An 18,844-nucleotide genomic window follows, 5' to 3' on the forward strand; every position below is an offset into this window, starting at 1 on the left:
GGGAGGGAAAGGGAGGGGAAGGGGGTGAGCAAGGATGGTGGAATATGATGGACATCATTATACAAAGTACATGTATAAAGACATGAATTAGTGTCAACATACTTTACATAAAACCAGAGATATGAAAAATTGTGCTGTATATGCATAATAAGAATTATAATGCATTCTGCTGTCATTTATTTTTTAAAAAATCAATAAAAAAATTAGGAGACATCGGGGGTAGATAGCATTTAAACCATGAGACTGAATTAGATCACCAAAGAAGTGGTTGTTAAGAAAAAGAAGAATTCCAAGGATTGATTCTAGAGGATATCAACAAGAAGAGGGAAGTAAAGCCACTGGGAACTAGCAAAGCCTTCTGAGAAGAAGTGCTTGGATAGTAGGAGGAAATCAGGAGTGTGTTACCATGGAAGTATTTACAAAGGTACCATTAACAAATCATCTCCAATGCTGCTTATTGGTCAAGTTAAGATGGGATCAATGATGAGTGACCATTAAACTTCACAATAAAAAGTTCATGGGTGATCTTGACAAAGAAAGAATATTCTATCCTTTCTGTGGAAAGAAACTTAGACAATACAATTAACCACAGAGTCTAGCCTTAGTAGTCGCAAGTACCCCAAACCAAGCAACTTAATTAAAACTCAGTTTCAGGAATGGGGTAGCCAGGAGAAGGAATAACTCTAAAAGGGTTTTGTTGCATTGGGGAGCTCAGTCAAGAAGGGATATTTTATGATAGAAAGAGGGAGGAGAGAGAAGACAGAATTTCTCAATGAAGGCCCTTCAGTAAGCTGATGGAATTACCTTTAAATAGAAATAAAAGTTTTCATTTTTTTTTCCTTTTAAGCTTTCAAATTCTTCATCTCACTGAAGTGGGCTTTCTCCAGACTTCTGGAGAATCTTGTTTGTAGCACTCATTCAGCATACGTGATGTGATGTTTTGCTTTAGTTGTGTTTGTAAATATTAAGATTTCCCTATCATATTAAAAAGTCCTTGAATGATAAAAACAGTAGAATATAAAGTGTTGTATACCCTACAGCCTCTTATCTAATTAATAGTACACACACATTTATATATGTGTATATATATATATATATATATATATATATAATTTATATACTTATATTTATTTGTTATTTTATTTTTATTTATGTGTGTGTGTTTGTGTGTGTGTAAAAGTGTGGGAGAAAGGAAAGAAGGAAAACATTTTTATAAGGATAACAGTGATCACTATTTTCTCAGTAATGAAAACAAAATCTCCCAAAGGTGCTTGTACATGTAAAATTGAATTTTATCAATGTAAAATTTCTTACTTTAGCTAAAGATGAAGTGTTTTGAAAGTCCTTGTTATGTTTTTGCACTTCTCTCAAGGGAATACTCATTATTAAGGCATCATGAAGATAGCTAACAGCTTTCCCTCAAGTTGTATTTAAAGTTCATTATTTCCACAGTTACTACATGGAAAGTGGGAAGTGCGAGGAGAAGAAAGTGATGTAAAAAATTCTCAAAACGGACTGATACCAGAAACTGTATTAGAAGACCAGAAACCATAGCACTGTGATAATCTTTATTATTCTGAATCATAAAGTAAAAGTTAGTGGACAAGCAGGATAAGGGAATTCTCTTGGGTTTCAGAACTAGTGCTTTCATTCTATTGCCTGTGGTGTCATTAACAGTGCCTTTTGTGCATGCACAAGTAAGTAAATAAGTAGTTACCATTTACTGAGTATTTACTATGCCAAATCCTGGTATGAGTATTTTTTAATATGCATAACATATTTAATCATTGCCACAAATATATGAATTAGGAACTGTTTATTACTATTGCATGTTACTCATGCCAAAACTAAGGCACAAAAAGGTTACATAACTTGTCTAAAGTTATAGGACTCGTAAAATGCAATCAGTCCCAGTTTGACCGCTGGCTGTAGATGACCTGATAGTTTCCAGCAGCCTGACTTTCCCAAGGACAGTCAGAAGCATGTCAAGAGCAAGCCTGAACATTTGATCAGAACCAGTCATTCTCACCTCTAAACTAAGCCTCCAGGTAATATATGGGCAAAGGGAGGGGGATTTGAAGAAAATAAACAACAAAACAAAAAAATAGAGTAAATAAATAAGGTAAAGGAAAATTAATTTATGAAGGTTAGTGATAGGGAAGCAACATTTCCATCCTGGCCATTAGGGTAGTGTTTAAAAAGGGTGGGTGATGGACAGAGTCAAGGAGACCAAAGAAGATGTGATGTGCATACTTAAAACCCACCTACAATTTCAAAGGTTGTTAGGTTACTTTCTCTGAGGTACTGGCCACTACTCTGGTTGGATTGTTAATTGTGTTTCCTAGGTCTCTGCAGAAAGGCTCCTTTGAAGGAAAATGTGATGACTCTCAATCTTTTTTTTTTAATTTGTTTTATGCATGTTTTGTGAATTTGAATCCATGGAAGTACATTATCACAATGTCGACTTTGCATGTAAACATCGTGCAGGTATGTAAAAATATTCTTAAGCCAATTACTTTGTTTAGGAAATGCTGCTGTCTAGTATAGACAGGAACGATTCCCATAACACAGAGTCTGAAGTAAGGATCTGTCACAGTTGAATTGTGTGCAGTGGGAAAAAAGGGACCTATTATCAAAAGACTGGTAAAGAGAAAATGTGCTGGGTAAAGGAAAGTTATAAATACCCTGTGGCCTGTTATATCTAATAATCAGATGAGAAGAGCCAAAGGTCCAAACTAAGACACAGGGAGTTGAAAAGTGGGGAAAAGGCTGGGTGTATTAGTACACACTGTAATCTCAGGTACTCAGGAGGCTGAGCCAAGAGGATCACAAGTTTGAGGCTAGCTTGGGCAAATTAGTGAGACCCTGTCTCAAAATAAAAAATGAAAAGCAAAGGACTAGAGATGGAGCTCAGAAATAAATCTTCCCAAAATTTAATTCCCTGTACCAAAAAAAAAAAAAAAAAAAGTCAAAAGGGTACTTAACATCCTAGTCCTTGAGGAAATGCAATTAAATAAAGCACAACAATAATAACCCTGTACATCCTCTAGAATAACAAAATATAAAAGGTTGACCAAAGCAGGTGTTAGTCAGAATTTGGAGAAACGAGAATCTCATAGGTGGGTGACAAGAATGTAAAATGGAACAGCCACTTGAGAAAAGGTTAGCAGCTGTTTAGAAAGTTAAACATATGCTTACATGAGTAAACAAAATGGGAAATGCTAACTCGGCAATAGAAAGGATGGAACAAAGCTAGTACACATGCTACCAGGCTGAACCTCAGAAACATCATGCTAACTGTAAAAAGCCAGATACAAAAGATCACATGATCCCATTTATAGGAACGGTCCAGAAAAGGCAGTTCAGAGAGATAGAAAGCAGATTGGTAGTTATCAAACATTCCTTAAGTGGGGAATGAGCACAAAAGAGCCCAGAGGAATCTATGAGGGGTTATGGAAGCATTCTAAACCTGGATTGTAGTAATTGTTGTGCAAATGTAAAGTTTTAATAAAACTCATCAAACTGTCCACTTAAAACGGGTAGATATCATGGGGTTAAATTATTCCTCAATAAAGCTATTTCAAAATGATGGTGGTGGCGTATTAGATAAAAAGATGAATTTGAGAGTAGAAGAATATAGGATATTCTAGACCCAAAGGCTGATTGGATATTAGGGACAAGTGACAAGAAACAGCTTAGGATGACTCCCTGGCTTTTTGATATTTTTTGATGGGAAATCCCATGGTAACAGCAGACCCAGTATAAGAAAAAAAAAATGAGCTCAAAGAAATAACAGCTAAACTAAATCTGTATGATCCCTTTTATTTTATAAGTAAAGCAACTCCTTTTTCTCGTCCCTCAAATATTTAGGGCTGAGAGATTTCACAGCCTCTTTTCCTTTCCTTTCACTAATCTTGGTCCTTTAAAAGAAGCACTTCTAGAACATCTGATAGAAAACTAAAAGCATATGAAATCCCAGGCAAGGCTGCTCCAATCAGTGTGAGATTTTATTTTAGGAGCACAGGGGCTAAGATACCTTTTGAAGCCTTGGCCTATTAGGGATAAAATAAACCTCTTCCTTTTTTAGCCTCTTCCCTGAAGTAATTGAAACTCCGTCTCACCATTACAGGAGTCAACCAGTACAATATCTCTAGGAGGAAAAATGTTTACTTACGCCCCAGTTAATCCTAGCCATTTCTAGCAATGGCTTAGTTTGGGAAAAGACTTTCCTATGTTTTAGAAAGATCAACTTTCTAAATGAGTATCATTCTGAGTTTGGGGAGTTTTCTTGTTTAAGAAAAACTCAGTACCTGACTGCTTTCTCAGAAGCTTCTCCAAGTTAATTTTGCATTAGCCTATGAACAACGGCTGTGTAACCACAAAGCTTTTTAGATGCATGTTTCTAGCAATGCATGGAAAATAAATTCATCTGGGAAGTTTTACTATGAAATGATTTTGCAGTGTTTACAAATAAGTAAAATGACCTATACCCACAGAGTTTTAGAAAATAATCAAATAGATTATATAGGATATATTTTCATATTCATATTACTTATCACACGGAAACATGATATATTAACTCATATCACTAGCCTGCTTCATGCAATCATTGGAAATGATACATCACTTTGTTTTGAAATCTAACTTATTTTCTGAAATTAGAGTTTATCAGGAGAAAAAAGCCTCAATCTATTAGTAAGATTTATACATTCCATTTGTCTCATCCAGACTCATTTTTGAACAAAGGCACAACTTCCTGTTCAGGTAGAAATACCCATGAGTTCTTCTGACACATTGGGATGCAATGGAGCAAATTATAGCCAGAGTAGCTACCTGCCTTATCCTTGTCTGGAAGGATCTAGAATCTCCTCTTTATATACCAAGGAGTATCAAGCCTATAGGGAGCGAAGTGGCTATTCATTTTATTTAACATAACCAAATTTTGATTTGAGTCATCTTTTAGAAATTCAGTGACTGCAACCTTCTGCTCTTAACAACCCCTTCCATACTCTCCATGAGCTGTCTTGAATAAAATTTTCTTTGCAGGAGTTCAAGGTCTCAAGGGATAACTCTGACAAAGAACACTGGCATTTTCCTGAACAGTTTGTAAACTATTTTCTTATGTATAGAGAACAATTGGTTTTTCTGAATGAATATTTAAAAAGGAAGCTCTTCTTCAGTCCCCTCCTCCCAAATTCTTTTCCTTTTTATAAATCTATGGATAAGTAACAATACTTTTTAACTCCATCAAACATCCAAGATTATGCTAGTTTAATAAGCAGGTCTTCAAAGAGAATAGAATCCTGTATATTAGGGAACAGCATGGATGAAAATGTCTCCAAATATCATCTTTCTTAGGCAGTAGGAAGACCAGTAATGTTTGCTAAATATTTGATGGGAAGACTCCAAATAAAAGTTCTTACCTTTAATTCACAGGTAATGAAAACACAGATGTGCTTCACTTTGAGAAAATCCAATGCGCATGAAACTTTAACTCTGTAGTAGTTGTTCAAATTATAAAAAATAACTCTTTTCTTTACATGGAAAGTTTGCAATAGAAATTTGTACCAATAGGTACTTGAGAGAGGGTCTGATTCAATGAAAAGCAGACAAGTTCGTAGCTAAAATAAATAGGAGAATAGACATCACTGCTCTTTGGCGATGAGTCTGAAGTCAAGATAAATTGACTCTGAAATTCGACCATAAACTATTAGGAAAACCTTTTTTTTTTGATTAATAAAAATTGGATTTTCTGTAACTATTTTAGAAAATGAGGCACATCCAAAACTTCTTCCTTTTTGTAACATAATCTGCTTCCATGCCTGTTGCTTCTCCCCAAACAACTGTTAATAGCTTGGTCCCGGGGAAAGCGATACTATATTTCTCACTTGTGTGGTGGGACTGGTTGCCTAGCATTGCAGTCAATTTTACTCAACAGTTGGCAGAAGGATAAGACTAGCTCGGCTAAATGAATTAAGAGATCATATAATACTGAAGGGCATATTAAGGAAGAATGTCCAAATTCTAGCACTTGATACTCCCTTCTCACAGTCCCACTTCCCCTGGTCTAATGCTTTGGCTGAGCAGGCTGTAATTTGATATTAAACGAGGTTCTTATTAAGTAGATACAATGAAATAATGCTGAGTTTTCATGGCATTAGTGGAGTTAAATGCATTTTATTAGCACTCATTAGGAGGAGGGAAAACTTGGAACTAAGGATTCATTAGCCAAAAGCGGCCCCCTGTGAGGTAGAGCGATTAAACAGTTTGGGGCCAGAGAATGGGATCCAGGCCACACACAGCAGATTTTGAAAGTGTGTCCTTTCTCCTCCACGACTGAAATGTCTGAGAAGAGTTTGGGGAAGAAATGTTAGGTCCAACTGCAGGTCATCTGCAAATACGTGTTTCTTTCCAGAGCTGTTAATTTGACAAAAGGCAGAAGCCCCAGAAAGAAAGCACAATTATGATTTATGTTTTAGATTTAAAAGGAAGTCGTTTACTTTTGGGAGCTGGGGAGAAAAAAAACACACACAAAAAAACTGCTACCAGCTATCCAATTTTAAAGGCTATATCATGAAAATTGCTTTTATTCTATTCTGGTTGTAGGGGATAAAAACATATGGTGGAAATATTTATTCATATAATGTACTTTATTTATTAAGCATCTTGTCAGGAATATCCACCACATGAAAAGAAAATCTTCACCATTTATTCAGTCTGAGCAGCCTGACTCAACCATGGCCTAGGTTTCTATTTTAAATTGCATAGTCTTTTCAAGGCCTCAACAGCAGCAGTTTATATTTTCTTCTTTTATTATTAACATTTGATATGTACAGGAATGAGGGCTAGGACCTTGGGTTGTTTAGTGGATTCTGGTGTGTGAGCGTGCGCGCACACACACACACACACACCATTCTTCTGAAGTGAAATGCTCTTGCAAAAGTGAAATGAATAATATTTTAAATAGCTACCTTTGTTTAATTAAAACCACTAAATATGCATTTTTTATTTCATGGTAAAAGGTCATAATGTTTTAAAAGGTCATAAAATGGCTCTGTGATACAGCCTTCTGTAGTGGCCAGTTTTGGGAGAAGTGTTCAGCTGCCAATCTATATATAATTAACTGTTATTACATCTTGCTGTGGTTTGAATCAGAGAGTCTCCTGAGATCCAAACCAAACCAAGGCTTGGTTTCCATGGTGGCAATATTGAGGCACTTTGGGAAATGGGCCTTAGTAGGAGGTCCTTGGCAAACTGGGGGGCATGCTCTCAAAGGGGACTGTGACCCCAGTTACCTCCTATTGTTCCTTTTGTTTCTTCGCTCCTGGTGTAAACAACTGGTTTCACTATATGTTTCCATCATAATGTACCAGCCTTGCCAGAGGCCTGAAGTAATGGAGTCACCTGGTCTTGGATTAGAATCTCCAGAACTGTGAGCTAAAATGAACCTTTTTTTTTTTCTTTATAATTACACTGGGTATTTCATTATAGTAATGGAAAGCTGATTAAAACACATCTCTACTCCCCAGCTTTTATCTCTTGGGTTCTAGCCTCCCATTTCCATTTTTAATTGTCTGCTGAAGATCTATTCCTGAATATTCTCCAAACCTAGTTTGTTCCAAGTCAACCCTATCATCAGTTTTCCCAGGGTCCTACTATTCTCAAATACAATGAAGATAATGCAAACACCATTCTTCTCAGTCATCCATGTTTGAAGTCTTTGCCTCATTTTTTTCCCTACCTCTTACATACAATCAGTTTACTGATCCTCTGGATTCAACCTCTGCAACACACACACTCATTTCCTCTCCTGCATTACAGTTTTATAAGTCAAATTTTCATCAGTTATTGTTTGGACTATTGTGGAGAGGGTCCTCTGTCTCCATTATTTTCCATTACCTCCATCTTGTACTCTGACACCAAATTAATATTCCAGGGTCACAACCCCAAATGAGCATCTGTTCTTGTCTAAAGTGAGTCTCTCCTGTCCCAGTCTATAAAGTGATCATGATATGATTGAGCACAGATTTGTAGAGTTCACATAAGATTGTCCATCAAATCCTCATAGTCAGTGCTCGGTAAAAGTAGTTCTTACTATGTGTTGTCCAATTCTGTAGCCAAGCTGAATTGTTTACTGCTTTTCATACACAGCTCCCACGATTCACTTTTCTTTGTATGTTCTCAATTCTCCTGACCTGGAGTACAATACCCTTATCTATCCATATTTAATTTCAATTTATGTTCTAAGATCCATATCCAGATAAGCCTTCCCATACTCTCCTGGATGTAAAATTTATCTTCTTTACTCTCCACAACCACAGACTTTCCATTGGAGTTCTTGCTATTTTCTTATCAGCTTGCTAAATACTGAAAGTTAAGGACAGGATTGACATCTAATTTATCTCTATATCAATTCTCTCATAATGGCTATTCAAGGTCTCCTTACTACCTTATGGAGTCCTGCATGACTCAAGGAATTTGTCCTTGCCTCTCCTTTTCAATCTTATCCTGTGAACTTATGAGAAGGAGTGCTTTAGGACTGGAACATTTGTATTTGATAGAGCAGCATTTAATGCTCAGATACTGAAGCAATATTCCAAGTCAGGGACACATTTACTTCCTTTATTATCAACTTCTCTTAGCAATTCAACATAAATAGCCAAGTCTTCCTTGGAATAATATAGAAGGGGTATTTTGGTTGTGAACTTATGCTATTTTTTTTTAATCAAGACATAGTTCTATATTACAATACTATTTTATGTGCACTTTTCTCTCCTATTAATTCTCTTTTGCATGGGAGCTTACTAGTCACATTTTCTGTGTGCACTAACTATAATTCTGGCATCTCAAACATGACTTTCCTCATAGATGTATTCAGACTGCACTCACTAAACAATAAAAATCACCAGGAAATTTTCCAGTTGCAATCCTTGATCCTTTAAATCTGCTTTCAGTTATTTAGTCTAAGAAAACTATGAATGCAGGGAATGGAAAGGGGGAGGAACTGCAGTGTGAGACTGACCAAATTATGCCATGTGTGTGTATGAATATGTCATCATGAATTCCAGTTTTATGTAAAACTATATGCACCAATTAGAAATGATAAAAATATAAAATGGGGTGATTTCTACTTATAATGTAAAAAGGAATAATTTGGAAATGAAGCAATGGGAATGGTTAAGTAGATTCTAATATTAGGCAAACTGGTAGAAGAAGAAGCAACAACAGAATTTATAGTTCCTGAATGGTTACGATGTCAGTTGCTCTGCTGAATATCCAAAGTATCAGCAGCAAGTGTACCCATTATTCAGATAAGAACACTGAGGATTATAGAACATAAATCATTTGAGAAATTAAATTCCTTAGGATGTGGCTTAAATGAAGATAATGGTGACTCTTCAAAGACCTGGGTATATGTTTACTGGATAGTGCTAAACCAGAAAAGAGAGCTGCTATAGGCAGAATGTGAAGAAACAAAGAAAGTTACACAAAACAACAACAACAACAACAACACAAGTGCTTATCTCCGAAGGGACTGCAACTACTTTATTTTTTTATCATAATTTTTGATTAAATATTAGTATGTGATTCACTGTGTGTTTTAAATTTGTGTGAAGATTATGTTACTTTTGCAACGACAAAAAGAACAGTTTTTTTGTGTGTTGTCAATATGTGTATATGTGTGTTTTCATTAAAGAAGAAGCAAGAAGTGTTGTTACAGGTTTGTGCTTCTGAATAATCCTAGGCCAGCTCCTAGTTCTAAGGGTAAAATGGTCATGACTATTCTGAGCCTCAAGATATTTTCCACAAAGTCCCAGGCTCTGCTGGTACCTGTGCCATCCCATGACTTTCTTTACAGCAGTCTGTGGCCAGGGCACTGACCCTCCCCTCACCTCCTTGCCTTTGCTGTAACCCAGAGAGGCTCCAAGAGCTGATGCAAGGAGCTCTGACAGCTCCTTTCAGGCATCTGACAGGTCCTCAGACGTCCCTCAGCTTCTCAGGGCCTCTTCAGCTGTTGCTTCTGGCAAGGGCTGGGTTTCCTGGCCTGCCTGCTTTATACCATACTCAGTAACACGGAGGCCAGCAGTACCAAATTACCCAGTTAGACAGCTTAGGGCTCCTTCCCAGTGTTGGCCCAATGACAATCAGAAAAAAAAATAGTAGCTTGAGGTATAATCTTTCAGGGAGGAATGAAGGTGGCTCTACCACTTTGAACAGCCTACACACAATCAGGGACAAATCCTAGTGACTATAGCAAATTAAGACACCTTTGTCTCTTATTTGTGTAATATAATGCTGCAACTTAAAGATAAGGTTAGGGTTTGGATATGAACTATCTTTTCAAAAGCTTATGTGTTGCACACATGATCCCTAGAGCAGAAATGGTCATAGGTGAAATGGTTAGATTATGAGAACTATAACATCATCAGTGGATTAATAATTTGAGTGGATTACTGGGTGATAACTGTAAGAAGGTGGGTACGGGTAGAGGAAATAGGTCACTGGGGATGTGCCCTTGGTGACTATATCTTGTCTGTGGCTCCTCTATTGCTCTCTCTACTTCAGAGCTGCCATGACTGGACAGTTTTCCTCCATCATGTCCTTCCGCCATGATATTCCACCTCCTTTCAGACACAGAGTGATGGAGCTGGACCACCGTGGACTGAACCTCTTGAAACCATGAGTTCCAAATAAACTTTCCTTCCTTTAAGTTGTTCTTGTCAGGTATTTTGATCTCAGTGACAAAAAGCTGACTAACACTAACAAGAAGTCCTATAAATCCTCAGCATGAAGTTTCTACAATGAAGAAAAATACAGCAAACACTGAGTCACTATCAAATCTAGGAGTTCCCTTATAAAGTCCCCAAGCCCTGTCCACTCCACATATATACCAATGATTAGTGTTTACCAGAACTTTCAAAAGAAAAGGCTTGGGACTTTTGAAAAGCCTTTATAATTGAAAGCATGTTAGGAAACATAAGAAGTGATGACCAGAATTGGAGCTGGAACTCAGTAGTAGAGCATTTGTTTAGCACGTGCAAGGCCCTGGGTTTGATCCCTGATACTATTCAAAAGAAAGAAAAGAAAAAGAAAACAGTAATGCCTAATCAATTTTCTTATTTGCAGAATAAGAGAGTCAAATCCTTAAGTTCCCTAAAACAGAATTCTAAGAAGCTGTGGATCTCTCCCTTTTCTGGCACTGGGGGAACATTCTTTAAAATAAAGACAAATGAATGGTCCAAAAGGAAAATTAAGAAATTAATCCCATGCACAATAAAGAGGAAAATGGGAATAAACTGAACCACAGAAGTAGAAAATCATGTACACTAAAAACCATAAAACATAGTTGAAAGAAATTAAAGATACAAATAAATGAAACACCATTGATGTTTGTCATTTGGAAGATTCACTATTGTTCAAATGTTACATTACTCAAAGCGATATACAGATCCAATCCAATCCCATTGGAATCATATTAACACTTTTGCAGGAATAGAAAAAAAAAACACTATAATTTATAGGAAACCACAAATGACCCTGAATTGCCAAAAAAAAAAAAAAAATCTCGAGAAAGAAGAATAATGCTGGAGGTCTCACACTTCCTGACTTCAAAACATATTGGAAAGTTAACTTATGAAAATAGCATGCTACTCGCATAAAGACAGGCACTTAGTTCAATATAATAGAACAGAGAGCCCATAAATGAGCCCACAAAGAAACCCACATATATAAGGTCAAGTGATCTTTGACAAAGATGCCAAGAATACACAATGAGGGGAAAGTTGTCTCTTAATAAAGCTGTGTTGAGAAAACTGAATGTCCACATGTGAAAGAATGAACTCGACCCTTATGTTGCACAATACACAAAATTTAACTCAAAATGGATTAAAGACTTAAATGGAAGACCTTAAAAAATAGAACTCCTGGAAGAAAACATAGGAGAATAGCTTCAAAACATTGGTCTTGGCAATGGCTTATTGGATATGATAGCAAAAGCACAGGCAACATAAGTGAAAATAAACAAATAAGACTACATCAAACTAAAAAGCTTCTGCACAGGAAGTGAAACAGTAAAAAAGGCAGCCTCAGAATGGGAGAAGATATTGCAGACTACATATATAACCTCTCATCATACACCTGATAAGAGGTTAAAATCCAAAATATTTAAAAACTCTTCTAACTCAATAGCAAAAGGAAAAAAAATTAAACCTGATTTTAAAAATGGGCAAGGGAACTGAGAAGACATTTCCCCAGAGAGAATACACAAATAGTCAAAGATGATCAACACCATTCATCATCAGGGAAATAGATGTCAAAATCACTCTGAGTTATTACTTCATACTTGTTAGGATGGCTGTTGTAAAAAAATAAACATACCATAAAAACAAAACTAAAAAAAATGAAAAATAAAATAACAACCATTGGGGAGAATGAGAAAAATTGGAACCCCGTGGAAATATAAAATGCTCCTTCTGCTGTAGAATATAGTATGCAATTTCCTCAAAAAGTTGCAAAGAAATCTACCATGTGATCCAGCAATCTCCATTTTGGATATTTATCCAAAATAATTGAAATGAGGAATCTGAAGAGATAAAGAACATCCATATTTATTGAAGTATTATTCACAATAGCCAATAGGTGGAAACAACCAAAATGGGTCATTTGTCAGTTATTGTATATTGGTATTTACACTAAAATACTTATAAACATTTCTATGGGACAAGTGGCAGTGAGATTCTGAGCAAAGTTCGCTTAGCTCTACCAACACATTTTTTTTTTTTTTTACTATGCCAAAGAGGAGTTACTAGTTTCCTCAACTTCTGAGGAAACTAGCCTGAGATATCTGCCTCCTTCTGCTGTTGTCTTAAGTGCATATAGACAAGGACGTAGGGAGACCAGTTTGCTGGAAGCAGCCATCTTAGAAGTCAATCTTTCTTTGTAACTTTGTGATAATGCCAGCCATGTGGAAAAAAGATCCAGGAAGAACCTGTGTCCTTGATGACAGAGGTGAAGCATTAATTCAGTTGTCACTTTAAATACTTCTTTGACTGAACCCCATAAAAGCAATAAATGGCCTTTGTTTTATGTCAGTTTGTATCAGGGTATCTCTAATCTATAAGGCAATGCACGGAACAGAAGCAGGAAGAATCTGTACTGATCCATTTACTTTAATTATCTCTCTTATTCCCCAAATCTATTGAGCCTAGGGAGAAAAACATCTTCCTTTTGAGATAATTTGCATTTGATTCAGCTGGGTACCTGGGGCACTACTGGTCCTGGGCTACTTTATATCGAATTCATGAACTGTGGACTTTTGGATCTCCCAGATGATGTAGGCTGAACCTCTGGTTCATATCTACTTTAAGGAATAATCCCCAGAGCTCCAGTGGAAATTGTGGATATCTCCTTGTAGACACGATTTCCATGGAAAGGTCATCAGAACCAAAATAAAAAAATTGCTTCCCTCTAAATTTCTCTAAGATGACATAAAAATATTTCCTTTCTGACTGGTAAAGAGGTAGACTTGGTGACTGCTTTAAACTATTCTGGGTGATTTTATTCTCCTCCACTGAACTACAAATTAAAATCAAGTTAAGACTTGATAGAATGAAAGGGAAAAAATGAATAAAGGAAGAATATCCACATGTGCTCCAGATTATCATGATCCACTAGTTGGCCCGAAACATCATCTAATTCACATGTTCTCTATCTTGCCTAACTTTATTACATATTTTGGATATCACATTAGGAATCTCGTGGTAACCAATAATATAATCAGAAAATCTTAGGGTTAGAAGGGAGATTAGAGATTATCTGATTCAAAATAGTTCTAAGCCATTGCTTTTCCTTGGCAATGAAATCCTTTCTTGAAGCAAATCTGTTCCATGAAAATCAATATAGGAACTGGAACTGCTTCTGTAGAAGCGGGAGGCAGAGGAGGGATCATGCCACACCTCAGCAGCTCCACTTATCTCTGGGACTGTAACAGGCTTTATCAGTATCCACCTATTTCTCCTTGGTTTCTTCTATTTCAGAGCATTTCCTCCTGATTTCCAATTTCCAGTGCCTGCACATCCAGGGCTTCCCTTGGTTGATGAAGCCTATAACATCATGTGCACAGTAGGTGAGAAGTGCTGAGAAAATCTATGCCCCTCTCTGGAGCAACCCCCAACTTACAAATTTCCAGCTCACTAACCCCTCATATGGAAGGACTTTGACACATATATCCTCAAAGTATGGCCCACAGATACCTGAGGATCATCCAGCAATAATTTTAATAACGTTCAAGTTTTATCTTCCTTTCCCACAATGTTGGTAAACTTGTTGGCCCTCAGCATGAATTATTAGGCAGTGACGCCTGTCATACTAGTTGTTCTGGAAGTCTTTGTATCCTTCATCATTTTGTACTAATGGGAGGACAAGGGAATTTTACCAAAAAAAGGTCTTTGATAAAGCATTAAAACTTATTACATTTTATTAAAGACTAGCCTTTATGCAGAAACTTTAATATTCTATAAAATTCTATAAAGATATTAAATATCTTTAATATTCTATATAATATTCTATCATATTTGTAATGGGATACAAATGAAATATGAAGTACTTTTCCTGCATCCTGGAGTATGATGGTTTCAAATGAAAGTACTTGTGTGGTTGATTTGAAAGAACAGAACTATGGTTATTTGGACTCTGGTATTTGGCAGACATTTTCTGTGAAGTGAATGAACTGAGGACGTTACTTCAAAGAAACCACTGACAGTATTTGTTGCCAGTAATAAAATCTGAGCTTCTAAGAGAAAATCAGAATTCTGGGAAAACTTATATCCACCACTGTGAGCTTGATGACTTCCCAATGCTCAGTGGCTTTTCTCATGAGTTTGGAGATATTAATGAATACACATTTTTAAAGTTGCATAAGAGAATATGTCAACATTTGGAATGTTTGCTTAACTAAGTAAAACCAATAATTTCCGTATGTGCAATATTACAAAATCAAACACTGTCAAAAGATGTATTCTAAGTGTAAGATAAAAATGGATTTTAATGAAATAGAGTACAGAAAAGTTCATGGGTATGATTTCAAATTTGACATTGAAATTAACCTTTAATAAATTTTACCTGTCAAAATTTGATGTAGTATCCAAGAAGGTCAGACACACTATCTAAAGGACTATTAAAATCCCTTTCCCTTTACAACCATGAATCTGTTTGAAGCCAAAAGTACTTTAGCCAAAACACATAGCAACTGATCAAATGCAGAATTTTATAAAAATTCTTAGGGTTCATTTCGGGGAAACAATAGAAAGGGGACCTTCCTTAGAACACTTGGTTATTCAGGACATAATTAATAGCATTTGAATTTAATAGTTTCACTTTACAGAGGAGGAACAGGTTGCCAGACAGGTAAAATGACATGTAAGCCCATAACACACTAAATAGTTTACCTGACTTTACCAATACATACCTTTTCTATCAGACCTACACTTCATAACATCAGTATGGTTCCAAGACCTGTCACATCTATTCAGTATTGTTGTACCCATCATCTCCATAGAACCCTGGACAATAAGCATAACCATACCATGTGTATTCCTTTATATGTTTGTCTCTGTATATGAGGTGCCTTTAGGACAGCATCCTTGGGAATCTAGAACATGAGGTTTCTTTTTGCTTAGAATTCTTGTTTCATCATGGGTCCTGTCCTGAATTCTAAGTCCTGAGGGCTTTCCTCTATCTGTCCAGGTTGGCTAGATGAATGAAATACACAATCTCCTTTCAAAAAGCTTAAATTTTCAAATTTATTTTGTAAACCAAGATGCATGTGTACAATGTTCTAATCTTGGGCAAATTTAGTCATTTTATTAATTTGTTCTTCTATTTCCTTTGATTAAAACTTGCTTAAATAAAGATTTTTGAAGATGAATCTGAAAGGTTTTGCAAGTAAAAGAATGGATAGGACAAACCATAACCCACGGTGGTTTCTTTTGTTTCTCAGCATTATTTTTTGCATTGTTCTGTGTACCAGTACCTATTACTAATGCCATTGATCCCCCATTTGATGTCATGCTTGTCCTACAGACATTTTGCAAGAGACAAAGCTAGAATTTCTGTCATGAATTCTGACTGCAGAGACCATGCTCTTAACCTTTCACTGTCAGAATGAATAAGGTTCACTAGTTTTTCTCCACCACTTTCATTTCTTGGAACCTGACTGACCAGCTGGACACTTTTCTCAAGTATCAAATAAATTTTGTGACCCAACCTCGCCAACTGAGTAGTTTGACAGCTCATTTCACATGGGGAGTCTAGTTGTTTACAGCCTTTGAATTTCCATTCTGATCTGGCACCAACCCCTGGAAGATTTTTATAAAGTAAACTATTTATGTATTGTAGGATTATTCACTACCAATAACACAGCACTACAATACTCTCGTCAACTATAAAAAGAGTAAAAATTGCTCTTTAATTTAAAAAAATGTGAGTCATGTCCACTCTCTTTGGACTTGGTCTTTTAAAACCAATTTGGGACTTAGAGTTCTATGTAGGATAACTGTTGGAAGCCAATGCAGAACTCTCTTTCTGTAAGAGTCTTACTGGGAGCCAAGAATTTTATGTATTCTGTGGAGTTTATATTATACTCAGGAGTTCACAGTGGGATTCTCTCACACGGCAACCACAGTGGTAGGCTTCTTTTTCTTTTCTTTTAAGTTCAGGGCCTTATAGAGCTGAAATAATATGCAATAAATAATATTTTCTAAAGTTCTGAGATTCCTGTTTGAAACCTATGGATGAACACTATTTCCAATAATCAGAACATTTTATTTGCAACAAGAAATATACTAAGACAAGACTTTTTTTTTTTTTGATGGAAAACCAGTCAGGCAAACATCAATACTTGTGCTGATGTTCGGCTGAGGGTATTCAGAATTGCTGAAGAGAACACACATGAATATACTCCATGGCACAACCACTGAGCTGCTTTGGGAATTAGAATTAAGATGTATTACCAGTGCCTAGGATGGAATGAAGCAGCACTCATTACTTAGTTTCAATGGCAACTTTTAGGGTTTAGTTTGAATAAGATCTCCCAAAGAAAATTCTGGTTTGACGTATAACTTTATTTAAATCTGGTTTGAATGTCACTTTATTTATTTTTAATTTTTTTTGACATGCCATATGTATTTTTCTTCTGGTTATAGATTAAATATCCCTTCACTCACTCTTTATTCCTTTAATAGTTGTAAGGACTTTTTGTATGCCAGAAGTGGATTAATTCTTGGGATATTAGTGCAAATAAGGCAAGGTTCTTGCTGTCAAAGAACTTTCAATTTAGTGAAGAAAATATGAATTGTTTTAAGGTAGGAAAAAGGACTTTTGTAAAGTAATCTTGTCTCTGGTAACTACGATTGCATAGCACGCCATTCTGCTGAGAGAGTGGGAAAGTCACACACACGTATGGCAATTGGTACAGATCTCTGACTGGAAGTTTAGCTGAAGTTGTAGGTTATGACCTGAGGTCTCCTCCACACAAGCCTCTCACAGCTTATCAGCTAAATTATATAAGACGGGAAGTAGACACTGACAGTCCTGCAAAGATTTGAACCCAGAAGTTCCAGAATATTATTTCTGCCACATTCTATTGATAAAAGCCAGTCATAATTCTGGCCCAGAATTCAAAAGCATGTACATGCAAAAAAATAATAATAATTGTCATTTTTGAAGACCAGAAGTCACAAAACTGTTATTAAGGAATAAGACATATGTTGAATTTCTAACCCTCCAGGATTCTAAGGAATCCCGTAATGGTTAAGTTGTACTGGCTCAGGTAATCTGAAGTCATCACCCTCTGGGGACTCTCATTCTTATTCACAACTTCAAAGTTCCTTTTCCATGCAAGGTAACATTTCACATTCACAGGTTCTGGGATTAGTACAGGGACTTCTTTGGGGAAACTTATTCTGCCTACCATACTTCCTTTAATATAAAAATCTAACAGGAAATTTCTTTTTTGGTTATTCAAGAGTTGTAATGCCACATTTAGTTGTACATAATGCTTGCATAGTGTTCTGTTTTGCAGAAAATTGTACAAATATGTGCATCCCAGTTCTATTCTCTGAGGCACAAATCAAATCTGTTTCCATGAAGTCTTCTTCAACTATTTGTTCTTGCATTGATTTTCCTCTCCTTGGTGTTCCTTTCAAATTGATCAATTTTGTCATAAGATGACTCCTTTCTTTCATTATATGTCATTCTTCCCAGGATTTATTGGCCCCTGAAAGTCAGGCCGTATGCCCCCAAAACACCACTGCATCCTAATGGATCTTTGTTCTTTCCTTGACTTGATAAAAGCTCCCTTACTGCCGCCATGATTTTAGTCTGTTCACGGTTAACATCCATCCTGTGCATTTCAGTTAAATGCACTTTCTAAAATGCCCTTCCAGTTCTATCATATTTCCATTGAAAGTTTTTACAATGTGCTGTTTGCCTTTACACCAAACATGAAACTCTTTGGTCTTCCAGTTACAGCTTCCTCTCTGGGGTTACAGTCTTTCTCCTCTAACTTGAAACCTGTTCGTCATTCAAAATAGCATTCTGGAGGAGATGATCTCTCTTGAATGTAGAAGAGGAGGGGAGAAGAATGGAGGAAAGAGGGGGAATGTGAGTTATTATTGCCTTCCTTCCTCCCTCCCTCCATCTCCCCTTCTTCTTTTCTCATATGGATATCTAATTGCTACAGTAGATTTTTTAAAAAGGCTGTCCTTTGTCCATTAGAAGGCCCTTTTTGAAGACCAACTGTTCAGATAATGTGTACTACTATTTCAGGGGTCTCTATTAATCTATC

This window comes from Marmota marmota, unplaced genomic scaffold (assembly GCF_001458135.2).
Source record: "Marmota marmota marmota unplaced genomic scaffold, marMar, whole genome shotgun sequence".
Lineage (NCBI taxonomy): Eukaryota > Metazoa > Chordata > Mammalia > Rodentia > Sciuridae > Marmota > Marmota marmota.